Source organism: Hordeum vulgare, chromosome 7H, assembly GCF_904849725.1.
Source record: "Hordeum vulgare subsp. vulgare chromosome 7H, MorexV3_pseudomolecules_assembly, whole genome shotgun sequence".
Classification (NCBI taxonomy): domain Eukaryota; kingdom Viridiplantae; phylum Streptophyta; class Magnoliopsida; order Poales; family Poaceae; genus Hordeum; species Hordeum vulgare.
This window is the reverse complement of record NC_058524.1, coordinates 190,869,187-190,897,077: the sequence shown is the minus strand read 5'-3', so window position 1 is coordinate 190,897,077 and position 27,891 is coordinate 190,869,187.

Here is a 27,891-nt window from a genome sequence, read left to right as displayed (position 1 = left end):
CACTGCTTCACCCCTTGCCATGTTAAACTACAATTTAATATTGTCGTCTAAATAATCGGGATTGAACTAAATGGTTAATCGTGGAGTTTCGTCGATATGTAACCCATTGCATATCGAGCTTCACTTAATGTGTAGTGTTTGCGTGAGGTGAATTGCCATGCCATCCCTTGCATCTTTGAACTGATCATGCATCATATTAGGTTGTGCATCATGTTGTGCATCGTGTGGTGAATATCTGTGTTGATGTTTGTTTCCGGTTTGCTCCGTTTCAATAGAGTTCCGCAAGCGTGTCGGAATGTGAGGACCCGTTCGACTACGTTGGTTCGCCGACTTCACGGAGTCATTCTTCTTCCAAGCGGGATCTCAGGCAAGATGACCATTTCCCCAGATACCATTACTATCATTGCCATGCTAGTTATTTCGATGCTATCGATTATGTCCCGTTGCCTACCACATGTCAAATATCATCCTCTCAACAATGCCATGATCACCTTCAACCTGTTTGACCTAGCAAACCACTGATTGGCTATGTTACCGCTTGCTTATCCATGTTGTTAGCGTTGCTAGTTACAGGTGCAGATGCTTCCATGTGATAACATGGGTTCTTTGTTATATCACCATATTAACTGCTATTTAATTTAATGCACCTATATACTTGGTAAAAGGTGGAAGGCTCGGCCTTTCTAGCTTGGTGTTTTGTTCCACTTTTGCCCCCTTAGTTTTAGGCTACCGATGTTATGTTCCATAAATTAGCGCTCCTAACACGGTCGGGGTTGTTGATGGTACATGTAAAGGTTACTTGACGCGAGCGCGTTGATTGTTCATTTGGAGTTGCTTCTTCTTCTTCTTCTTCATCGATCTAGGATGGGTTCCAGGCCGGCAGCCTGGGATAGCAAGGATGGACGTCGTTCTTCTTTTTTCATTTGTTTTCGTCCGTAGTCGGACCCTGCTCTTACTCTTGATGATTATGTAATGTACTGATGTGACTCTGATGTAGCTTGTGGCGAGTGTAAGCCAATTCTATTATATATCTCTTCTTTTCAGTACATGTACTTGTAACGATATCCATTCTTGCGACACGACGAGATGCGCTTCTATCCCTGACGAGGCCTCGTGCCAAATTGAGGATAGGGTCGCATCTTGGGCGTGACATATTGACCATTATTCACCTTCTTAGGATTGCTCTGAAATCCAGATTGATTCCATTAGCTCGCTGGTGGCTCTGGAACAATTGATTCCATAACTCCTGCATGATATAGCAATTCTCCCATGAGTGAGTAGATGGCTTGTCCTTGGTACTATGCTTTGGGAAGGGCGCCTTGAATGCTTCCTCATAATTGTGTGGCTTATTCCCATTGTAAGGTCCTCCAGAGAGACACTGATTCTTGAACCCAGTATTGGTATTAGCCACGAACTTTGACCTGCCCTCGAGCTGTTTTTGTTTTTTATTCTGGCCTCCCTGGTTGCCCTTGCCACCTTCGGCCATCTTGTTCTTACCGACTTTCGCCTCGTCTAATCCGGGATCCTTCATGCCATATGATTCAACATACCTTGTGAGGGCGTCCATCAAGTCTGCTATATCATGAGTCTTCCGCTTTAAGCGACCCAGCTTGAGAACCGACGGTTGGAAATGGCAACTTTTCTCTAAGATCGGGTAGGCTTCAGAAGCAGTAATGCTGTCTGATGAGTGGATGATTTCAGCAACCCGGCGAGTCCAATGATGGGCTGACTCTCCCATGCGATGGATGCAGTATTGTAAATCCACAATTGTCATTGGACACTTGCATGTTCCTTGGAAATTCTTGATAAAGTGTTCCTTTGGCTCAGCCCAAGTATTAATGGAATTGGGAGGGAGATTCTTCAGCCAGGTCCGAGCCGACCCTTCTAGCATCATTGTTAAAAAAATTGCGCATACCACATCACTCACATCGAGCATATCCATGGCTAGATCATAACTTTCAATCCATGCTACCAGCTTGAGATCTATTGGATAGTTTGGCACCTTGCGAGGTCCTTTGAAGTCCTTTGGCATAGGCTCACTGCAAAAAACCAGAGATAAACAAGGAATGCCGATCGTTCTATGCTATTTCTAGCTCATTGTGTTGCCGATTAGGGTTCCGTCATATGCGGTCAAGCCGTCTGCCTTGCTGTTGGTTCCGCCTCTGCCTGTCGGGCGGCTCTTGCTCCATCAACTAGGTCTTAGGCGTTTTGTAATCATGGCCGGATTGGGGAAACCTGGGGATACTGTCTCCGCTCATTACTTCAAACAACTAGAGACTCCTCATGACGGCTAACGTAAGGTGTATGAGAACTGTGCATGTTGGGCTTGTGCTGTTTTTAGCATCTCAATGGCGTTTCTAGCTTCAATCTCAATCGGGCTATTTTTGTGAATAGGGAGCGCCTCTAAGTTACGTGTGGCAGCTAACATATTATTGACGGGGTTGGAAAAGTGACCCTGCGGTGTGTGAAAATGTTGTGGCGACACCTGAGCCAGAGAGGGTTGAACCGGCGGGGGCTGAGCCGGCTCTACCTGTCCGTCCGGTGGATTTTGTGTCGCGTCTAGCGTGTATGGACTAGAAAACTAGCGAGTCAGTGTCATATTTTGCGGCAACCGGGACAGATGCCTCCTGTGTGGAACTGTCTCATGAGTGTTCATTCAAAGCCCTAGACTTGAGGCATGTGTCCTCAAACGATCCGACTCATCTTGGATCTGAGCCTGCAATTCTGCCATCCGGGTATTTTCGGCATCGATCTCCCGCTGGACCTTGACCTTCTCCGCACCCTCCTGGTTTCTACTGGTTTTGGCATCGTTCAACCGGGACGTAAAGTTTTTCTAGTTCCACATTACGCCCCCTTGGTTTTTCGCAATGACAGGACCCTCAAAAAGATTGGCCATCTCAAGCACCAGATCACTCATGGCCCGAGTCGGTGTTTTGTCTGACCCGCCGACGCCGTTAGCGGATGCTTCTGCAAATGGACCTGGATCCGACGCGGATCCTGCCATGTAGACTGTGACTTGACGAGGCGCTTCATCTAGCTCCCCGATGGCTTCTACTTCCGGAGGGCCCCTAGGTCCCTCGCGGAGAGGAAAGATGGATCCAGTATCTCCTATGGATGACTCACCATCATGGTTGTCGTGGACATATTCACTGCTGACCGGCTCGTTCGGGAGGTTGAGCCCCTCGATGAATCCGATGAAGACGTGTCGATGACCGGTTTGACGCTGATCGCTTTGGATGCACCAAACCGGCTCAACGATGGTTGTGTAGATGTCTAACCTGGGAGCCGACGCATAGATCTCGCCGATGGGGATATGTTGATTAGACTTGGCTAAGTTGGCCTCAGAGTCCCAGCCTCGATTTTTGGTGTAGCAATCGCTATGGCGATTCTTGATCATCATGGTAGCCGCATAACTCCCGAACCCTGGGCAGTTTCCCTCCAGGAACTCAATCCCAACTTGCGGTAGCCCCACGGTGGGTGCCAACTATCGTTGTTTTGTCACGGCAGATCTCCTTGTGAATGGACTTAGTAGTGAGGCCATCGTCAAGGTGTGGCGACTCAAAGAGGTTAATCGGGAACGGGAAACGAGTTTGCCTAGGTTTGGACCCTCCGATGGAGGCAAAAGCCTATGTCGTTCTTTGCTGTCTATATTGATGGGGATCTCATTTACAAGGATGCGGAATCACTGACCTAGCTTTCGAGAGTTTCTTACTTGATCTTTTTGGCTCGAGGCTCCCCTTTATATATAGGTTGAGGCCTTGAGTTTACAATAGAGTCCGAGTCAAATATACACACATGACTTACTACAATTCTATTTTATCTTACTTGCCAAGTTAGGAAAACTTCTGGCGTCTCCTACCTTGTGGGCCCTCAGTCACCGTTTTCTGACGTTGGGCCGCCAGGCGGCACTCTTGGTGAGTCCTAGTGCTGCCTCGTGTCTTCTCTATGGCCCATCAGACACATAATCCTTAAGCCACCTATGGTTTAAGGCGGCCCAAACGGCGGGTTATATCGCGGGGTAATATCCCCGACATGTCTTGTAAATTATCGGAAAGCAAAGGTGTCGGTGTAGGTGTGCACTCAATCACCTATGGGACCTTTGGCCCCTTCGTGGTTTGGCAGGGAGATCGTGTGGCACAAAGAGTAGAAACTATGAGGCAACACGATGATGAGACTCGGGGCGTTTACCTAGGTTCGGGCCGTTATGAAGCGTGAAACTCTACTCCTGCTTTGGTGGATTGATTGGGGATTATGGAGTTTGCATGATATTCTGCCCCGGCAAGGGTTGCCACGGAGAGCTATCACGTGCGTACAAATATTCCTAGCTCTAATCCCCTAGGTTTCGAATCCTTGGAGTGTCCAATCGTTTGCTAGGTTGCCTTGGCCCTCTTTTTATATCTAAAAGGGCGTCCACATTAACGAACATACATGATTAGATAGCAAACAATGCTATCATACCTAACTCTGGCACTTAAGACAAAGCGCCATAAATGCGGCCTTAGGTGGCGAGCTAGGGTGTGTTCCCGGCAAGCTCCTGCCACCTATTAGCTGGACGGGGCTTCGTGTCTTGGCACACCTTTGGACATGTATCAACTGGTCATCTGTGTCTTCTGGCGCGCCACCACGTATCTAGTGAGAGACACGTAGCCATTTGGGAGATCGACACCTCATCAATAACTGACTGGTGTAGCAATGAGGTGGAGCGGTGGCAGATTGGCCCGCGCTTGCCGGGGAGGTGTCTTGCCGGGTCTTGTCGAGGATGTATGTGCCTTCGCTCCAGGCAGGCGCCGAGGGTTCTTGGCATGTCTTGGGCTTCTTGTCAGCGTCATTGGCCATTGGTGGCCACGTCTGCCGGAGTCTTGGTCTTCTTGATGCGCTCCTTGACCTCTGGCAGAACGGATTCTCTGGCCTGGGCTAGGCCTTGATGGAGTGTGGCATTCCCCAGTAATCTCAGGTCATCTGTTCGGTGGCTTATCGTCCGTGCACAAGTGAGGGGGAAATAAACACCCCTGTTTGTTTATCCTGACAGAAGTCCCCGAGCCTGAGCCATACGTATCACTGGGCATGTTGGGCTAGGCTCCCTCAATGCATGGACACGTGTCGAGAAATTGATGTCCCCCCACGACCCACGTCTAATATGCGCATTTAGCACAGGTCGTGGGGCAGTTGAACAACAACCATTGGGGAGTGAAAAAGGGGAACCGCCAGTAAATAAATGATATTTCCTTGTAGCAATAGCGAAGAGCCAGTCCCCAATGTGTGGCCCCCATACATAAGGAAGGGATCTCGTAAAGGGGGCGTTACTCATTCACATCCGCCCCTTCGCCTTTCTTCCCCCTCCTTCAGCCAAGAAAACTGCCTCCGCCACTGCCGTTCCTTTGAGGAGCATTGCTGAATCGCCCGCTGCTCAAAGGAGATGGGGCGAAAGGTAGCCGCTGTGAAGGGAAAATAGGCGGCTGAGGCGAAGTAGCGGGCTGCTGATGAGAGGAGGAGGAGAACAGAGGAAGCGGAGAAGCGACGGAGGAAAGATGTGTTTTTCTTCTCGTTGAATCTAGATTGCAACACCTTGATCGATAGGTATGCCTATATGTGGGGGAGAGAGACGAAGTGGCACGGGGCGCCTGAAGTTCTACCAGAAAAACCCAAGGAGAAGACACCCTCAAATACGTATCGCTACTTCTGTGTGTACTTTTACTATGACCTCTCTTCCCCTTCTCTGATTTCTTCTGCGCCATGATGGTGACATATGGATTTCACCTTCTAGATTTCATGCCCAATGCAATGGCGTGCATGGCGATCTTTGCCCACCTGTGCGAGAACTTCGTCGGGGTTTCCCCCAACATAGATTTGTTCACGCACTTCTTCATCCCCCGGATAGAGAACAAGGAACACCGCTCGGGGAATGTTACCTGGATTCCCCGAGGCAAGAAGGAGGACTGGGGATACCTCCCTGGCCCATATCGCGGGAAGTGGGAAGAGTGGAGGGGCAATTGGTTTCGGATCAAGGATGTCGAAGCCCCCGAGATATGTTCTGCACGGACTGATTGTGTCTCGCGCGATAGCGATTGGAGCAGGTTGGGTCTTTTTGATGACCCACCTCTAAGCTGAACTGGGTGACCCACCTCTAAGCTGTCGGGCTTGCTATTCATCAAGTAGGGTACGACTTCCTTCAGCGCCGCATTGCACCACTGCAGAAGAGGGATAGGTTTGCTTGGGAGTTCAACGACTCTGCCGACTGGATGCGACTGTACCCACGGGCGGGCAACAACATGACGGTCTATGGCCATGGCTGGTTGCACGATCAGTTGATTGGTGCCCTAGAGCCGTTCCATCTTCCGATAGGTATCGTCCCCTTGCACATTGACTGTACGAGGAACCAGACTCTGCAATGGATGTCAGATTGCGATGCTTCCGGGGTCAAGCCCGATTGGTCCATACCCTCCCTAGAAGGCGAGATGGTGTGGGTTGATACGTCTCAAACGTATTGACTTTTCCAAACACTTTTGCTATTGTTTTGGCCTCATTCTTTGCCGTATTTGAATAAAACTAACTCGGACTGATGCTGTTTTCAGCAGAGATGCCTATATGGTTTTCTTGTGTGCAAGAAAATGGATATTTAGACGTCTCGGAAAATTCCAATAAAAAATAGAGAAAATCCACGCACCGGGAGGAACCATGGGCCAGAGGGGGGCCACGAGGCCTCCAGGCGACCTGTGGGCGCGGCCTGCTCCCTGGCCGCGCCGGGAGGCTGCCTGGGTGGGGTCCACCCCCTCTGGTGCCCTACTTTGGCTCCTATTTTTACCCGTGATGGAAAAATCCCAGAACAGAAGTCGTTTGGCAAGTTCTCGACGCAGAGCCGCCACCACCCTCGTTTCTTCTCCAAGAGAGCTAATCTGGAGGCTTCCTTGGCCTTCGGAGAGGGGAAATCATCGCCATCGTCATCACCATCAAGACTCCATCACCCTTCCATGGCTTTCCCCATCACGTGTGAGTAATTCCCTGTTGTAGGTGAAGGGGATGGTATGGATTGGATGAGTTAGATAATGTAATAGTTTGTCGCATTGTTGGGGGCATGTTGCCTATCATCTACTATGGTGTTTATCATCTTTGCTACTACTTGTTACTCTTAATGCTTGTCACTTTGGGCCCGAGTGCCATGATTTCAGATCTGAATACCTAACGTTTGCATGAATATATTTGTGTTCTTGATCCTATCTATGAGTAGTATGCACCTATTATAGTCCGGAACCGGCGATCCCAATGGTGACAGCTTGGGACACCAAAGGGGATAGACTACAGTTTGAGGATTCCATGTATCCATTTATTGTTAATACTTTGTTCCGTGCTCTTTGATAGAAGCACCTTAATCTCCATAAGTTCCTTTTGGCCCCGTTGGTAGCGGGATGGTAGGACAAAAGATGTTGTGCAAGTTCTTATTGCAAGCACACACGACTACCTTGGGATACATGCCTAATATTTGATATTTGTCTAGATGATCTTTACTTTTCTATGTGCCTTGCCCCAAGTTAAATACATGATATCTCTCATCCATGACCAACCACCCATCTCCCTAGCCTACAATGTTTTAATCCTACTAGTCAGCAGTTGCTCTATTTTAGCTGTTTTACTTTCGTTGCTTTGCCACCATTATTTTCGTTGCCACAGTATCACCTTTGCTACTAATATTTTGTTGCCAAGCAAGTATCTTTCAGGTGCGGTTGAATTAACAACTCAGTTGTTAAAGCTTATAAATATTCTTTGGCTCCCCTTGTGTCGAATCAATAAATTGGGTTAACTTACCAGTGAAGACTCTTGCGATCCCTTACACTTATGGGTCATCAAGACTATTTTCTGGCGCCGTTGTCGGGGAGCATAGCTTTATTTACAAGTCTATTTGGAGTTATTTTACCGTCCACTACACGAAAAGGTACTGTTCTTGGCACTAGCACTACACTTGATTCACCTTCCATTATGAGTAAGTTTGCTTCACCACCACCACATGCTGCTTCTATCGAGTCCGTCACTATGCCTGATACTTTTGATGATGCTTCTACTACTATTGATGAGATTGGTTTACTTGGTTATTTTATCGAGTCTTAGATTGCTAAGGCTGCGAAGCAGTCTGGGGTTGAAATTCCTGTTACACGCTACCCCATTGGTATATCCTTTGGTTACCCAGACTTGAGTGGTCTCAGGAAAAGAATTCTTGATGATGATTATATTGAACTTGATAATGATTTATGCAGGGAACTTGCAGAGTGTGCTGACTCTGACCCTGCTATTGTTAAGAAGCTGCTTGAAAAGCATTCTATGAAGAATAAATTTACTCCTGATCCTAAATTTGCTTTATCTCCTATTTGCATTGAGGATGTTGATTTTGATTTCTCTATTGATCTTTCACTTATATCCATAGTTGAAGCTGACCCCTTTATGACAGACAAAATGACGATGCTATTGCATACCTTACCAAACTCACCGAGTTGGATGGCTTATTCACTACAGAGGACAAGAAGAGAAATTATTATGTTACTAAGCTACTTCCTTTCTCTTTGAAGGAAGATGCTAAAGCATGGTACGATGCACTACCATGTGGTTTCATTAAGAGTCCTCAAGGTTTAGCTCAATCTTTTGTTGCTAAATATTTTCCTCCTCATAAGCAACATGCTGCTTTACAAAGAATATATAACTTTAAACAGTTGCAGGATGAGCACCTCCCTAAATCTTGAGGGAGGATTGCACTTTACTCAAGGCTAGACCGGGACATGGAGTCCCTAAGAATGAATTGCTTGATATATTTTATGCTGGTCTAACCGATGAATCTCGAACCTATCTGGATAGTTGTGCTGGTTGTGTTTTCAAGGAAAGCACACCGGACGATGCTGAAGAACTAATGGGAAAGATAGCTAAAAATCATGATGATTGGTTCGTTCCTGAACCACCTCCACCATCCAAGAAGAGTGGTGTGCTTTCCTTGAGCCCCAAAGCTATGCAAGAAGCCAAGAAGTCCATTAAAGAGAAAGGTATTAAAGCTGAAGATGTGAAGAATCTACCTCCTATTGAGCAATTATGTGAGCCTACCACTCACCCACCTATGGTAGATGTACACTCTCTTTTAAAATTCAATGCAAGTGACATCCCTCATGGTAAGCCCCCAGATCAATGCTTAGATGAGCTTGATAATTTCATTGTGAAGCAAAATCACTTTAATGAGAGGATTCAAAGCCAATTGCATGATAATTCCCTTGCTATCAAAAGTTTGATTGATGTTTTTAGTAAACTGTTAATGCTGTTAAAGGTCTTTTAAAGCATTTTCATATTGTTCAAACTCAGTTTGAACAAATTTTTAATGTGCAAAAAGATTTGCTTGCTAACAATACCAAACAAGTTGATACGCACGCATATGGTATAAAGACTCGAGGAGGTACACACACCCAGGACCCCCTTTATCCGGAGGGCCATCCAAAGAGAAAGGAAGAAGACGTTGCCAGCTCCCCGAAGAAAAATAAGAAACACAAGGAAGCTGACAACTCCAATGATCCTATAATTGATGAAGAACCTATTGTTGATCCTAATAGTATATCTATTTCTGATGCTGAAACTGAAGATGGTGATGAACCTAATAAAGATAATGATAGGAATGATCCTCCTGAGGTACAAGAAGAATAAGCACCCGACAAGCGCAAGAGATATACTAGAGAAGACTTTGTTGCAAAAAGACATGGGAAGGAAAGAGAACCATGTGTACAGAAATCAATGCCCTTCCCAGGTAAGTCTTTCAAAACCAAAGAAGAAGAGCATTACAATAAATTTTGTGAATGGATGAAACCTCTTTTTCTTCAAATTCCTTTGACCGATGCTATTAAGTTGCCACCGTAATCGAGGTATATGAAAGATATTGTTACTAATAAAAGAAAAGTTCCTAATGAGGCAATATCTACTATGCTTGCTAATTACTCTTTAAGTGGTAAGATTCCTCAGAAGCTTTGTGATCCAGGTATACCCACCATTCCTTGCTCCATAAAAAATAATTATGTTAGAATTGCTTTATGTGATCTTGATGAAGGAGTGAGTCTTATGCGTTTCTCTCCTTACAAAAGGTTATGTTTAGATAAACTAATCCCTACAGATATCTCTCTTCAAATGGTTGATAAGTCAACGACCGTTCCTGTTGGGATTTCTGAGGATGTTCCTGCTGAAGTTGCTAATTTCTTGATCCTTACTGACTTTGTTGTGCTTGAGATGCCCGAGGATGGGATCATGTCTATTATTCTTGGTAGACCTTTTCTTAACACCTCAGGTGCTATTATTGATGACAATAAAGTAAAGGCGAGTTTCCATATTAATGAGAAGGAGCACACGATATATTTTTCGAAGAAGATTGATAAAAGGCATGGCCTTAATTCTATTGAGAATATTGAGACCGTGAAGGTTGGAGAGTGGGATTGTCCTCTACATGTGCATCACAATTACAAGACCATTATGGTGGGGACAATATCCATTAAAATAAAGGTACCATAATTGCTTTCTAAGAAGTGAAACTTTTTGCTCGATATAACACATGTTTGGTTGTAAGAGTTGATAAACCTTGCTAACAAATATGTTTTATATGAGTAAAAAGAGAAGCTTGTTATGTTTTCATTTCTTTTTATCTTTCATCCTCCTTGCTGGACCAAAGTATTATGTTTTTGAAGCTTCATATGTTTAACCATTGTTTCGAGCTTTCTGAAAGTTTTGCAGCTTTCGGTACTTCGATTTTTTTTCAAAGTTGAAGTTGTCAGAAAAATTCCAGAAAAATCATAATAAAAATTTCCATCGAAAAAGAGACGCGGGGGCACCTGGGGCCAATCACGGGGGGCCACCCTGGTCCAGGCGGCCAGTTGGCGTGGCCTGGCCCCTGGCCGCACCCATAGGTCGCCTGGGCCCACCTAGTCCCCTTTCCAGAAATGAGTTTGTTTGGAAAAGTAAAAGGATGGTTTGGGAAGAAGAGACCCGAGCCTACCGATAGACTAACTAGAGCTGCAACTTCATCTTCCACTGTGAGCACAAGTTAAAGTGATGATGCCACCGAAGTTGCTCCACGATACGGACACGACACGTGCCATGGCATACCCGTGTTCAAATTTCCTTATGGCGGCAGGTATTAAGGATAAGTTTGATAACCTCTGTGCAGCTGCAGGTTTGACACGTCTCGTTACACGACGTGTGCAACAATATCCAAAAGTTACCTATTATTATGTGAAATGGTTTAGATATAATAATAAAACTTCCATAATTGAATTCAGATTATATGAGGATGTCTTTACCATGTCTTTGGCAGAATTTTGTGACGCTATAGGTGTGCGGAATGTCGGGATGACGACCGACCAAAATGAAAGTTCAGCCCTACGAGCTGAAATCCCTATTAGCTTCCCCTTGCAGCAAGGATCCGCTAGACATTTACCAGGGGAAGATCTCCAGCATCTTGTTTCCCCACATCAGGTATTCCACACACTATATTGCTCGATGGGTGTTAGCTCATGACAACACGAGCAACATTTCGGCTCCGGATCTTGCTATCTTGGCAGCCACCCTCTTAGGAGATAACACGTATAATATTCGTGCTTTGAATGCTCATCGCCTAGTCGCTAACAGCGGCAAATGGCCTCACTTTGGTGGCATTTATGCCATGCTTATCCTCGAGCACCTCGGGCGCGCTGTACGCACGGAAGATACGCCTTTTTCATTCATAAGCTTTGATCTTACCGCTATGAAGAGGCATGCGTTTTTTACTAGGACTTCTGAGTTTGGTAACCTTTTTTATATTATGAGGTTTGGCGATCTTACTACTCGCGAGATCCGTCTACCTGCACCACTTTTGTTTGATTACACTAGCAGGAACGGATGGTCCTTCACCTCGATTGAGCTGGACGAGTTCGTGATCCAGCAACAATTCCACAACCCCATGGAGGGAGTTGTTCCCGAGGAAGAAGAGCCTTCTTCTTGGGAGGCCAGCCGGGCATCAGTGTACGCGCCCGAGGCCATGTGTGATTCTTGGAACCACCCGTACCACTCCGGATCCGGAGGGAACTCCTGGAGCCCGCAGTACCCAAGCTCAACTTAGGCCAAAAGCCTAAGCTTGGGAGAGTACGTACCCTTCTCCCCTTTCATTGTATCATCCGTGGTTTCCTTTTTAATCTGTTCAGAGTTTTTGCCCGTTCTTGTTTGTTCTTTCTTTGCAAAAACAACAAAAAGATTTCTATTTTCTTTTGCTTTCATTTAACCTTTGGAAAACCCAAAAAGATTTCTTTTCTCTCTTTAGTTTGCTTTGTTTGCAGAGTTCAGCTCACGTCCATGGTTGCAATTGCACTTGATTATATCTTTGTACGTTCGATCATGCAAGTGACGATGCAATAATGACGAAGACCGACGGAAGGGATGCAACAAGCGAAGCCGGTATGAACTCTATTTGTTTCTACTTTTGTACATATGCCTTTACTTATGACCTAGAGACCAGCTTGTAGCGACATAGTGCTATGTTTACACTACCTTCCCAGTAGTTCATGCTTTCTTTGTGACTAGTCTCAAATAGTTGGAGTGCATAATGTGTTATCGAAATTATTTCCATGCATTGCATTGTTCATGGTTTGGCATATTGGGGTGGTATTTCCCTTCGGAGAATTTTTGGATTGACTTGGCACATGCTTACACATGTTTATGACTAGAAGTCTATAAATCCTTGATGATCTTTTTATTTCAGAATAGTTATATCGCTTTCATGCCCGATTCAATGTTGCTTTATCGCTCTGCATGATCAATTGCTCTCTAGTTGGCCGCTTCCCCGAATTTTGCTAGCCTTTGCCTGTACAAAGCGGACTGACTGCTTGTGCATCCAAAATCCTTGAAACCAATTGCGCCATATGAGTCCATCATACCTACCTATATGCGGTATTTATGTGCCGTCCTAAGTAAATTTGCATGTGCCTTATTCTAAAGTTTCAAATAAATATTTTGTTTTGTATGCCCGAACCGCTCATGTTGTGTTGTGTTTAGGGGCTATTAGTATCGTCCATGCTAAGTAGGTTATTCTCAAGATATGTGTTGATTCACTATCATTCATGAGAAAGTGGCTGGTAAGCGGGATGCCTAGTTCCATTCTCAAAGTCAAATCAAATTTAATGAAACAAAACTCCCCCAGGATTGTTGTTTGTATGGACGGTACCTGTTGATTCGGTCCGCCGTGGAGTGTAATCGATTGGTGGAGGGGGATTAAAAACTTTAGTTTTCTGTTTGGGAACCGCCTATAATGTATTTAGCATGGAAGATATTGAGATCTCTTAGTTGTTACGTTGAAAATGAAAGCATACCACCCAAAATTTTGATTTATCTTTGTTTTAAAAGCTCAAAGTTTTGGCACCTGTGCAAATTAATGCTTCTCTAGATGAAGGGCTTGTCTATTTTACTTTACTATTGAGTCACCCTCTTCCTATAAAAAGCACCCACTATAGAGAGCATAATTGTCATTCTGAGTGTAATGTACATTGTCCCAAAGTACCACATTGTCTTCTGCATGATTGTGATATTACTTATTCTGAAATATTTATTTCTAGTCTCCTTTTAGACTCCGAAGGAGCATCTGCATTTATGTTTTGCTTCACTCATGGGGGCTTGCGAGATACCACTCTAGTATGTCCGAGTCAATTACATTGTGATCTCTTTATGATTTTCAGTTACATATTATTCATTCTTAGTTGTTTGAAACTCTTCACATGATCGAAGGATTGCTTCGTACATTGACTTTGTAGCATTGCTTCAATACTTGTTGGACTTGTTCGTAGTGCATGCTTATATACATCTGATGAAGCAAAAGAGTTTGTCAAAGTTTTCTTTGCCGCGTCTAGTTCGTTGAACTGAATTGCTTGAGGACAAGCAATATGCTAAGCCTGGGGTTGTTTATACATCTCAAACGTATCAACTTTTCCAAACACTTTGGCTATTGTTTTGGCCTAATTCTTGCATGATTTGAAAAAAACTAACCCACGCTAACGCTGTTTTCAGCAGAGCTGCGTGTATGGTTTTCTTGTGAGCAGGAAAATGGATATTTAGACATCCCGGAAAATTCCAATAAAAAATAGAGAAAATCCACGCACTGGGAGGAACAATGGGCCAGAAGATGGGCTAGAGGGGGGCCATGAGGCCTCCAGGCAACCTGTGGGCGCGGCCTGCCCCCTGGCCGCCGGGAGGCCGCCTGGGTGGGGTCCATCCCCTTTGGTGCCCTACTTTGGCTCCTATTTTTACCCGTGATGGAGAAATCCCAGAACAGTACTCGTTTTGCAAGTTCTCGACGCGGAGCCGCCTCCACCCTTGGTTCTTCTCTGTGAGAGCTAATCTGGAGGCTGCCTTGGCCTCCGGAGAGGGGAAATCGTCGCCAACGTCATCACCATCACCACTCCATCACCCTTCCATTGCTTCCCTCATCATGTGTGAGTGATTCCCTGCTGTAGGTGGAGGGGATGGTAGGGATTGGATGAGTTAGATCATGTAATAGTTCGTCGGATTGTTGGGGGCATGTTGTCTATTATCTACTATGGTGTTTATCATCTTTTCTACTAGTTGTTACTCTTAATGCTTGTCACTTTGGGCCCAAGTGCCATAATTTCAGATCTGAATACCTTATGTTTGCATGAATATATTTGTGTTCTTGATCCTATCTAGGAGTAGTATGCACCTATTATAGTCCGGAACCGGCGATCCCAATGGTGACAGCTTGGGATTATTTGTGTTATTGATCCTATCTATTATAGTTTGCTCTATTTTAGCTGTTTTACTTTCGTTGCTTTGCCCCCATTATTTCCGTTGCCACGAGCACTTTCATATCACGGTTGCTAGTAATATTTCATTGCCAAGCAAGTATCTTTCAGGTGCAGTTGAATTGACAACTCTGTTTTTAAAGCTTATAAATATTCTTTGGCTCCCCTTGTGTCGAATCAATAGATTGGGTTAACTTACCCGCAAAGACTGTTGCGATCCCCTACACTTGTGGGTCATCATGGGTCTCTAGCTTGGAGGAAAGGGCCTTCAAACAAAATACAACCTAACCGCTCCGACCAGGGATGTGGAGAGGGCTTTTATTGCTGCCCTGATCGCAGAGGGTAAACATGTCAGAGCCACGAAGCGAACGGCCTCCCGGAACGAAGGAGAGTAGGAATTCGTACAAAGCGACTCTTCCGGAGAGGAATACGAGGACCTTCCTCCGAAAGAAGCTGTCGGGTTGGAGTATGCTAGGGCTGGAGCTCTCGAGACTGAGGACGAGGTGGAGAAGGCAAAAGGACCGATGGTGGAGGAAGAGGGGCTTGAAACCGGCCCCAAGCTCTAGAACCTGGGCGGCGGCTTCGCCAGCACGTCGACCCGGAAGCGGTGGCTCCCGCGCCTTCGCGGGCTCTGTTGGGAAACGTCGCATGGGAAACAAAAAATTTCCTACGCGCACGAAGACCTATCATGGTGATGTCCATCTACAAGAGGAGATTTGGATCTACGTACCCTTGTAGACCGCACAGCAGGAAGCGTTAAGAAATGCGGTGGATGTAGTGGAACGTCCTCACGTCCCTCCATCTGCCCCGCAAACCGTCTCACGAACTGTCCCGCGATCCGTCCCACGATCCGCTCCGATCTAGTGCCGAATGAACGGCACCTCCGCGTTCAGCACACGTACAGCTCGATGACGATCTCCACCTTCTTGATCCAGCAAGAGGGGGCGGAGAGGTAGAAGAGTTCTCCGGCAGCGTGACGGCGCTCCGGTGGTGGTGATGATCTAATCCTGCAGGGCTCCGCCCGAGCTCCGCAGAAATACGATCTAGAGGAAAAACTGCGTGGTATAGGGTCGAGCAACACGTGGCAAAGTTGTGTCTCAAAAACCCTCAATACCTCTAGTATATATAGGAGGGAGGGAGGGGAGGAGGCAGCCTCAAACCCTCAAGGTTTGGCCGAAATTGGAGGTGGAGGAGTCCTACTCCAATCCTACTTGGAGTAGGATTCCACCTTGCCACTTGGAAACTCTTTCCACCTTGTGTTTTCCTTCTCAAACCTTATGGGCCTTAGTGGGAACTTATTCCAGCCCACTAGGGGCTGTTTATATCTTCCCATAGCCCATGAGACCCCTTGGGGCGTGACACCCCTCCCGATGGTCCCCGGCACCCCTCCTGGCACTCCCGGTACACTACCGATGAGCCCGAAACTTTTCCGGTGACCAAAACAGGACTTCATATATATCAATCTTTACCTCCGGACCATTCCGGAGCTCCTCGTGACGTCCTGGATCTCATCTGGGACTCTGAACAACTTTCGGTTACCAACACCTATAACTCAACTATACCGAAAAGTCACCAAACCTTAAGTGTGCAGACCCTGCGGGTTCGAGAACTATGTAGACATGACCCGAGACACTCCTCATTCAATATCCAATAGCGGGACCTGGATGCCCATATTGGGTCCTACATATTCTCCGAAGATCTTATCGGTTGAACCTCAATGTCAAGGATTCATATAATCCCGTATGTCATTCCCTTTGTCCTTCGGTATGTTACTTGCCCAAGATTTGATCGTCGGTATCCGCATACCTATTTGAATCTCGTTACCGGCAAGTCTCTTTACTCGTTCCGCAATAAAAGATCCCGTGACTTACACTTAGTAACATTGCTTGCAAGGCTTGTGTGTGATGTTGTATTACCGAGTGGGCCCCGAGATACCTCTCCGTCACACGGAGTGACAAATCCCAGTCTTGATCCATACTAACTCAATGGAAACCTTCGGAGATACCTGTAGAGCATCTTTATAGTCACCCAGTTACGTTGTGACATTTGATACACACAAGGTATTCCTCCGGTGCCAGTGAGTTCTATGATCTCATGGTCATAGGAATAAATACCTGACATGCAGAAAACTATAGCAATAAAACGACACGATCAATATGCTACGTTCATAGTTTGGGCCTTGTCCATCACATGATTCTCCTAATGATGTGATCCCGTTATCAAGTAACAACACTTGCCTATGGTCAGGAAACCTTGACCATCTTTGATCAACGAGCCAGTCAACTAGAGGCTTACTAGGGACAGTGTTTTGTCTATGTATCCACACAAGTATTGTGTTTCCAATCAATACAATTATAGCATGGATAATAAACGATTATCATGAACAAAGAAATATAATAATAACTAATTTATTATTGCCTCTAGGGCATATTTACAACAGGCTCCCCGAAGATGAAAAAGACAACCTCCAAGGGAAGAGGACGCGAGGGGGCACGTCGTCAGTCCCCCCGCCTTTCACAAGACAAAGTTTCTACTGTCAAGCAACAGAGGGTTATAGGGGCAGACTCGAGCCCCCCATCAAGCCCAACTTATTGGCATGGATTACCTCTGCTCGAAACCCCAACTCTGCCGCAAAACCCTGCCCCACCAACTCTGGAGAGGGGCAGATCAACTCCGCCACCTGCATCATATGAGATGGGATCCATGCTCATGGCTTCAGAGTAAGTCTTTCGACCACAAGTGTCATCAGAGTTCTTCATTTTTGATGCCTTCACTGATTTTTTATGATCATCTTCTTAACATGGATGAGGACGAGGAGCCCCTCGCACATAGGGCCAAATGGGACAAATCCGTGGCACGATGGGATCTCGCAGCAGACACGGGCCTGTCGGCAGACGCGGGGGAGAACCCATGTCTAGCCCCGGTCCAGCCTCCACCATTGAATTCAAGAGCAATCCCCGTCCCGTGGCGGGGATGAAGGAAAGCATCCTCCTAGCCCCGACAGGGAGACGGGAGAGGTTCATGAGGGAGAGGCCCACGAGGAGGGGCCTTCCCTTCAAGACCTCTCTGCAACCGTCGCCATGGGGAGGGATTCTCCGGCAAGGGCCTCCACCGAAGAGCCTATCCACGTAGAAGCTGTCATCGATGAAGCAGTGATGGACCATCCCCCAGCAGTTAATCTTTTCGGGGAAGCAGATATTCTTGCGTGGCAAACTCCATCGGGGATCCCACTTGCTTGCGACTTTATTTTCTGTGTGCTTTCTCTTTCCTTTGTTCAGCTATTTGAGTTTTATCTTGATGTCCATTGCCTTTGATTACAGCATCACCGTTCGAAGAACCAGAGTTGCTGGAAGAGGCGGCTGATATCAGGAAGGATGCTGCCGCGTAGGCAGAGAAGATTGCTGCCGCAAAGGGTCGTGGCTCGGTTGCGTGGAACTTCAGGAGTCCCTTAAGATAACGACATCAAACCCCGACAGCTCAACTGTCCCAGCCTTAGTCATTGAGGGGAAGCCCCCCCCTTTAGTCTCTGGGACCCTTGCCTTCGCGGTATCCTATGCCGTCATCTTTAAAATCCTCCTCGAACCAGCTCGTGATGGTTGATACGTCTCCAACGTATCTACAATTTTTGATGGTTCCATGCTATTATCCTTTACCCCACTCGTGCTTCAAAATAGCACCATGTTCTTCATGATAGAGAGTCTCTTGTTTTGACACTTCCGTATACTAGTGGGAATTTTCATTATATAACTTGGCTTCTATATTCCAATGATGGGCTTCCTCAAAATTTCCCTAGGTCTTCGTGATCAAGCAAGTTGGGTGCACACCCAATAGTTTTCCTTTTGAGCTTTCACACACTTATAGCTCTTGTGCATCCGTTGCTTGGCAATCCCTACTCATTCACATTGATATCTATTGATGGGCATCTCCATAGCCCATTGATACGTCGATTCGATGTGACCATCTCCTCCTTTTTGCCTCACAACCTCCACCACAATCTATTCCGCCTATAGTGCTATATCCATGGCTCACGCTCATGTATTGCGTGAGAGTTGAAAAAGTTTGAGAAAGTAAGAGTGCGAAAACGATTACTTGACCAATACCGGGGTTGTGCATGATTTAAATTTGTTGTGTGGGGATGATGGATCATAGCCAGACTATATGATTTTGTAGGGATACTTTCTTTGGCCTTGTTATTTCAAAAGTTCATGATCACTTTGCTAGTATGCTTGAAGTATTATTGTTTTCATGTCAATGGTAAACTATTGTTTTGAATCTTACAGATCTGAACATTCATGCCACAAGAAAGAAGTTACAAAGGAAAAATATGTTAGGTAGCATTCCACATCAAAAATTCGGTCTTTATCACTTCCCTACTCGAGCATGAGCAGGAGTAAAGCTTGGGGATGCTTGATACGTCTCCAACGTATCTATAATTTTTGATGGTTCCATGCTATTATGTTGTCAACTTTGGATGTTTTATATGCATGAATATGCTATTTTATATCTTTTTTGGGACTAACCTATTAACTCAGTGCCAAGTGCCAGTTTTTGTTTTTTCCGTGTTTTTGACACTTTTCACACGGAGTCCAAATGGAATAAAACTTTGCGATGATTTTTTTGGACCAAAAGAGACCCCCGAAGCTTTGGAAGAAGGCCAGAAGAGCCACGAGGGAGTCACAAGCCCATGAGGCGCCCCCTAGGCCGCACCTAGCAAGCTTGTGACCTCCTCGTGGACCCAATTGACGTAATTCCACCGCCATAAATTCCTACAAATACAGAAAACCCCCAAAAAGAAATCTAGATTGGGAGTTCCGTCGCCGCAAGCCTCTGTAGCCACCAAAAACCAATCTGGAGCCCGTTCCGGCACCCTGCCGGAGGGGGAATCCATCTCCGGTGGCCATCTTCATCATCCCGGCGATCTCCATGACGAGGAGGGAGTAGTTCTCCCTCAGGGTTGAGGGTATGTACGAGTAGCTATGTGTTTGATCTCTTTCTCTCGTGTTTTTGAGATGTCTTGATCTCGATGTACTGCGGGCTTTGCTACTATAGTTGGATCTTATGATGTTCTTCCCCCTCTCCCTTCTTTTAATGAATTGAGTTTCCCCTTTGAAGTTATCTTATCGGAGTCTTTGAGAACACTTGATGTATGTCTTGCACGTGTCTATCTGTGGTGATAAACTTGCGGGTTTGTGACATTGGGAACCTATGCATATGGGTTGGCACACGTTTGGATATTCATGTGAGTACTCGATGTATGTTTTGGTGATCAACTTGCGGGTTTCATGACATTGGGAACCTATACATATGGGTTGGCACACGTATTGACTCTCCGGTAGAAACTTCGGGGCACTCTTTGAAGTTCTATGTGTTGGTTGAATAGATGATTCTGAGATTGTGTGATGCATATCGTATTGACTCTTGAATAAATCGATCAGAAAGAATAACTTTGTGGTGGTTTCGTACCCGACAATAATCTCTTCGTTTGTTCTCCGCTATTAGTGACTTTGTAGTGACTCTTTGTTGCATGTTGAGGGCTAGTTATATGATCCAATTATGTTATCATCGTTGAGAGAACTTCACTAGTGAAAGTATGAACCCTAGGCCTTGTTTCCACGCATTGCAATACCGTTCGTGCTCGCTTTTACTATTAGTTACCTTGCTGTTTTTGTAGTTTCAGATTACAAAAACCTATATCTACCATCCATATTGCACTTGTATCACCATCTCTTCGCAACTAGTGCACCTATACAACTTACCATTGTATTCGGTGTGTTGGGGACACAAGAGACTCTTTGTTATTTGGTTGCAGGATTGCTTGAGAGAGACCATATTCATCCTACGCCTCCCGTGGATTGATAAACCTTAGGTCACCCACTTGAGGGAAAGTTGCTACTGTCCTACAAACCTCTGCACTTGGAGGCCCAACAACGTCTACGAGGAGAAGGTTGCGTAGTAGACATCAAGCTCTTTTCTGGCGCCGTTGCCGGGGAGGCTAGGTAAGCGGCACTCACCTCCCGTCAACGAAGCTCTATTCTGGCGCCGCTGCCAGGGAGGTTATCGCTTGAAGGTATATCTTTAGATCTTGCAATCGAATCTTTTTGTTTCTTGTTCTTTCCCTAGAAAACTAAAAAAAATGGAATTGAGGATGCCTCATATGCTCCATCTTTTCAATGTCTTCATGAGCATGATGGAAAGGAAAATTGTGCTCAAGTGCTGAAAGAAGAATTACATAGAATGCTTGGCATAGAATATGCGGATGATGAGCATGATTGCAATGTTGTTAGCATGAATTCTTTGAATACCCATGATGCTAATGATATGCAAAGCCACAAGCTTGGGGATGCTATATTTGATGAAGATGATCTTTTTAGTTCTTCCACTTTGAATGATCAATATCATTTTGATGAAATATGCCCCCTATCTATGATGATTATTGTGAGGATACTTACGCTATAAAGAAGAGGGATGATAAAACTTGTCATACTCTCGACAACCCCTTTGCTAAACCTTGCTTTTTCATTGTGGACACAATTTGTAGTGCTCAAGTCTTTTACGATACTCCCACTACTATTCTTGAGAATAGATTTCCTTATGTGGAGAGTAGTAAAATTCCTATGCTTGTAGATCATGAAAAGAAATCCTTAGGTGCTGGTTAGATTGTTGAATTTATTCATGATTCTACTGAATATTACTATGAGAGAGGATCATATGCTTCTACTTATTGCAATAGTATCAAGCTTCCTCTCCATGAGTTAATTTTTGAAGCTATGCTTGTTTTGCCTTCCTATGCTAGTTGATTCTTGCTCAAACTAGTTGTTTGTTCACAAAATACCTATGCATAGGAAGTGGGTTAGAATTAAATGTGCTATCCATATGCTCCATGATGCTCTCGTTGTGCTTCAATCCTTATCTTTTATGTGAGCATCATTGAAATCATCATGCCTAGCTAAGGGCGTTAAACAATACCGCTTGTTGGGAGGCAACCCAATGAATTTATTTTTGCTTTTTGCATTCTGTTTTGTTTTGTCCACACCATCATAATTCTGTTATGATTGTGTTTTTTGTGTTTTAATAAGTGTCTCTGCCAAGAAAAGCCTTTATGATTAGTTTGGGTGATAGCTGTTTAATCATGCTGAAAAAGACAGAAACTTTCTGCTCACGAAATTATTTCTAATTTCTATCCAGGGAGAGATTTTGAGTTGATTCTTTTTTCTTCTCATTGATACGCAAATGTACCTAATTTTCATAATTTTTCAGAATTTTTGGAGGTGCAGAAGTATGGTCATTGTTCAGATCATTACAGACTGTTCTATTTTTGACAGATTCTGTTTTCAATGCATAGTTTGCTTGTTTTAGTGTTTCCATAGATTATATTAAGTAATATAAATTGTGGAAATGATAATATACAGCAGAAATTGTGTGAAAATAATCATGAGTCTTGTTTTTACAGTACCCAAGTGATTGATTTGCTCGTTATCATACTAACCCATCTCACGAAGTTCCGTTAAGTTTTGTGTTGTGAAGTTTTCAAGTTTTGGGTTGAGTTTCGATGGAATATGGAACAAGAAGTGGCAAGAGCCTAAGCTTGGGGATTCCCAAGGCACCCCAAAGCCATATTCAAGGACACCAAAGATCCCAAGCTTGGGGATGCCCCGGGAAGGCATCCCCTCTTTCATCTTCAATCCATCGGTAACTTTACTTGGGGCTATATTTTTATTCACCACATGATATGTCTTTAGTTGGAGTGTCATTTTATTTTGTTTGAATAAAGTACTTAGGATCTGAAATTCTTAGTTGGGAGAGTCTTCACATAGCCAAATAAATATTCAACTACTCATTGAGCTTCACTTATCTCTTTTGGAGTAGTTTGCCTTTTGCTCTAGTACTTCACTTATATCTTTTTAGAGCACGACGGTGTCATATTTTGTATAAATAAAAATTCTCGATCTTCACTTATATCTTTTTGAGAGTGCTCTCTCTAAGTAACTTGGTAATTGGCGTGTGCTATGAAATTAGTTCCAAATATGATAGGCATCCAAAGAGGATATAATAAAAACTTCCATATTCAAGTGCATTGATTAGTAAGAGAAGTTTGATTCCTCACAATTAGTTGTGAGATATGGATATGGTAATATTAGAGTTATGTTAGTAGGGTGTTGTGAATCTAGGAGTACTTGTGTTGAGGTTAGTGATTCCCGTAGCATGCACGTATGGTGAACCGCTATGTTAGGAAGTCGGAGCATAATTGATTTATTGATTGTCATCCTTTGTGTGGCGGTCGAGATCGCGCGATGGTTAACACCTACCAACCCTTTCCCTAGGAGTATGCGTTTAACACTTTGTTTCGATTTCTAATAAAACTTCCGCAATAAGTATATGAGTTCTTCATGACTAATGTGAGTCCATGGTATAGATGCGCTTTCACCTTCCACCGTTGCTAGCCTCTCTAGTGTCGCGCAACTTTCGCCGGTGGACAAACCCACCATATACCTTCCTCAAAACAGCCACCATACCTACCTATTATGGCATTTTCATAGCCACTCCGAGATATATTGCCATGCAACTCCCACCGTTCTGTCTCATGACATGTGCCGTCACTTTCATATTGCCATTGCATGATCGTAAGATAGCTAGCGAGATGTTTCAACGTCATACGCTAAGCTAGATCGTTGCATATCCCGGTACACTACTGGAGGCATTTCCTATAGAGTCATCATTGTTCTAAGTATTGAGTTATAAGTAAATAAAAGTGTGATGATCATCATTATTAGAGCATTGTCCCATGTGAGAAAAAAAGAGAGGCCAAAGATGCCCACCAAAAAAAAGAGGCCAAAGATCCCAAACAAAAAAAATGAGAGAAAAGGAGAGAAGGGACAATGCTACTATCCTTTCCCCACTTGTGCTTCAAAATAGCACCATGTTCTTCATGATAGAGAGTCTCTTGTTTTGACACTTCCGTATACTAGTGGAAATTTTCGTTATATAACTTGGCTTCTATATTCCAATGATGGGCTTCCTAAAAATTTCCTTAGGTCTTCGTGAGTAAGCAAGTTGGGTGCACACCCACTAGTTTTCCTTTTGAGCTTTCACACACTTATAGCTCTTGTGCATCCGTTGCTTGGCAATCCCTACTCATTCACATTGATATCTATTGATGGGCATCTCCAAAGCCCATTGATACGCCGAGTCGATGTGACCATCTCCTCCTTTTTGCCTCACAACCTCCACCACACTCTATTCCGCCTATAGTTATATATCCATGGCTCACGCTCATGTATTGCGTGAGAGTTGAAAAAGTTTGAGAAAGTAAGAGTGCGAAAACAATTACTTGGCCAATACCGGGGTTGTGCATGATTTAAATTTGTTGTGTGGGGATGATGGAGCATAGCCAGATTATATGATTTTGTAGGGATACTTTCTTTGGCCTTGTTATTTCAAAAGTTCATGATCACTTTGCTAGTATGCTTGAAGTATTATTGTTTTCATGTCAATAGTAAACTGTTGTTTTGAATCTTACGGATCTGAACATTCATGCCACAAGAAATAAGTTACAAAGGACAAATATGTTAGGTAGCATTCCACATCAAAAATTCGGTCTTTATCACTTCCCTACTCGAGGACGAGCAGGAGTAAAGCTTGGGGATGCTTGATACGTCTCCAACGTATCTATAATTTTTTATGGTTCCATGCTATTATCTTGTCAACTTTGGATGTTTTATATGCATGAATATGCTATTTTATATCTTTTTTGGGACTAACCTATTAACTCAGTGCCAAGTGCCAGTTTCTGTTTTTTCGTGTTTTTTACCCTTTTTCAGACGGAGTGCAAAAGGAATAAAACTTTGCGATGATTTTTTTGGACGAAAAGAGACCCCCGAAGCTTTGGAAGAAGGCTAGAAGAGCCACGAAGGAGTCACAAGCCCATGAGGCGCGAACCCCCCTAGGTCGCACCTAGCAGGCTTGTGACCTCCTCGTGGGCCCAACCGACGTAATTCCACAAACATAAATTCCTATAAATACAGAATCCCCCAGAAATAAACCTAGATCGGGAGTTCCGCCGCCGCAAGCCTCTGTAGCCACCAAAAACCAATCTGGATCCCGTTCCGGCAGCCTTCCGGAGGGGGAATCCATCTCCGGTGGCCATCTTCATCATCCCGGCGATCTCCATGACGATGAGGGAGTAGTTCTTCCTCGGGGCTGAGGGTATGTACCAGTAGCTATGTGTTTGATCTCTCTCTCTCTCGTGTTCTTGAGATGTCTTGATCTAGATGTACCGCGGGCTTTGCTACTATAGTTGGATCTTATGATGTTCTTCCCCCTCTCCCTTCTTCTAATGAATCGAGTTTCCCCTTTGAAGTTATCTTATCGGATTGAGTCTTTGAGAACACTTGATGTATGTCTTGCACGTGTCTATCTGTGGTGATCAACTTGCAGGTTTGTGACATTGGGATCCTATGCATATGGGTTGGCACACGTTTGGATATTCATGTGAGTACTCGATGTATGTTTTGGTGATCAACTTGCGGGTTTTGTGACATTGGGAACCTATGCAAATGGGTTGGCACACGTATTGACTCTCCGGTAGAAACTTCGGGACACTCTTTGAAGTTCTGTGTGTTGGTTGAATAGATGATTCTGAGATTGTGTGATGCATATTGTATAATCATGCCCACGGATACTTGAGGTGACAATGGAGTATCTAGGTGAGATTAGGGTCTTGGTTTATATGTGTCTTAAGGTGTTATTCTAGTATGAACTCTATGATGGATCGAACGGAAAGAATAGCTTCGTTTTATTTTACTACAAACTCTTGAATAGATCGATCAAAAAGAATAACTTTGTGGTGGTTACGTACCCGACAATAATCTCTTCGTTTGTTCTCCGCTATTAGTGACTTTGGAGTGACTCTTTGTTGCATGTTGAGGGCTAGTTATATGATCCAATTATGTTATCATTGTTGAGAGAACTTCACTAGTGAAAGTATGAACCCTAGGCCTTGTTTCCACGCATTGCAATACCGTTTGTGCTCGCTTTTACTATTAGTTACCTTGCTGTTTTTGTAGTTTCAGATTACAAAAACCTATATCTACCATCCATATTGCACTTGTATCACCATCTCTTCGCCGAACTAGTGCACCTATACAACTTACCATTGTATTCGGTGTGTTGGGGACACAAGAGACTCTTTGTTATTTGGTTGCAGGATTGCTTGAGAGAGACCATCTTCATCCTACGCCTCCCGCAGATTGATAAACCTTAGGTCACCCACTTGAGGGAAAGTTGTTACTGTCCTACAAACCTCTGCACTTGGAGGCCCAACAACGTCTACAAGGAGAAGGTTGCGTAGTAGACATCAAGCTCTTTTCTGGCGCCGTTGCTGGGGAGGCTAGGTAAGCGACACTCACCTCCCGTCAACGAAGCTCTTTTCTGGCGCCGTTGCTGGGGAGGTTAGCGCTTGAAGGTATATCTTTAGATCTTTCAATCGAATCTTTTTGTTTCTTGTTCTTTCTCTAGAAAACTACAAAAAAATGGAATTGAGGATGCCTCATATGCTCCATCTTTTCAATGTCTTCATGAGCATGATGGGAAGGAAAATTGTGCTCAAGTGCTGAAAGAAGAATTACATAGAATGCTTGGCATAGAATATGTGGATGATGAGCATGATTGCAATGTTGTTAGCATGAATTCTTTGAATACCCATGATGCTAATGATATGCAAAGCCACAAGATTGGGGATGGTATATTTGATGAAGATGATCTTTTTAGTTCTTCCACTTTGAATGATCAATATCATTTTGATGAAAACATGCCCCTATCTATGATGATTATTGTATTCGGTGTGTTGGGGACACAAGAGACTCTTTGTTATTTGGTTGCAGGGTTGCTTGAGAGAGACCATCTTCATCCTACGCCTCCCGCGGATTGATAAACCTTAGGTCACCCACTTGAGGGAAAATTGCTACTGTCCTACAAACCTCTGCACTTGGAGGACCAACAACGTCTACAAGGAGAAGGTTGCGTACACTACAACAAGAACCCCCTTTCAGCAACACATTGATGTGTTGTTGTATGTCCATATAAGTGTTGCTAAGGCCTACACCAACGGATTAATATGTGTTGCCGTAGGCGGCGTTGGGAGGGCCTACAACAACGTATATAAATGCGTTGGTAAACGGCATGAAAAAATGCTGCAGGCTGGCAACGTATATAACTAGATTCTAACAACACTTTGTATGTGTTGCTCGCTGCATTGTACAATAGGATTTCCAAATGGACACAACAGATCATTGCAACATATAGAGGTGTTGCTAAAGTTTATGAACTGCGATTCCATATATTGTTATCAGAATGATATGGTTAGCGCTGACAATACATGGAGCCACAATATAACAAACATAAAGGTCTCATATATTAATTTGACTTTGTTGCTTTACAAAGAACATGATCCAAAGGATGCAATGAGATACTAAAATAATAGCTAAGTCTGGACGTTTCAATCAACACTAGAGATGACATCCTAAAACACTACGCAAGACCATCGAATAGGAGCCCCATTCTCCACCTTGCAATCAACATCTCGGCCATGCATCATCAATTTATCTTGGCAATCTACAATAATAAAGAAATGATATCAACAAGTTATTGTAGAGAAAACAAGGCTAAGAGTGGTAAAATTAAAGAAGGAAGAACATACAAAGGTTGAAGGCCATGCAATAATTAATCCTGCTGCATGACCAATAATGTTGACCTTTTTTAGACGTCGTATCAACGGATCTGATTTTGCCAATGTAGCATCAATTCGTAGTGCCCAGAATTGATTACCAAGACGAACACCCTCAACTTTGTATTCTGGGTCAGTGCTTTGGAGTTTACCAAGAGCAACATTCTTGTTTGGATTTCCCAAGCTCTTCAAAAATACTATAGTGACAATCTGTTCGTAAACGAGAAAACCATTTGTACTTAAGCAATTTGAAACATGCACATAATCATGTGTAACATAAACTTAATACCCATACATCTATCGAGTCGGCACCCATGCAATTTGTTGTACTGCATTGTTGTTTCTGTAGATATTTTATGCAACATCAGTATGCAATATACTTAA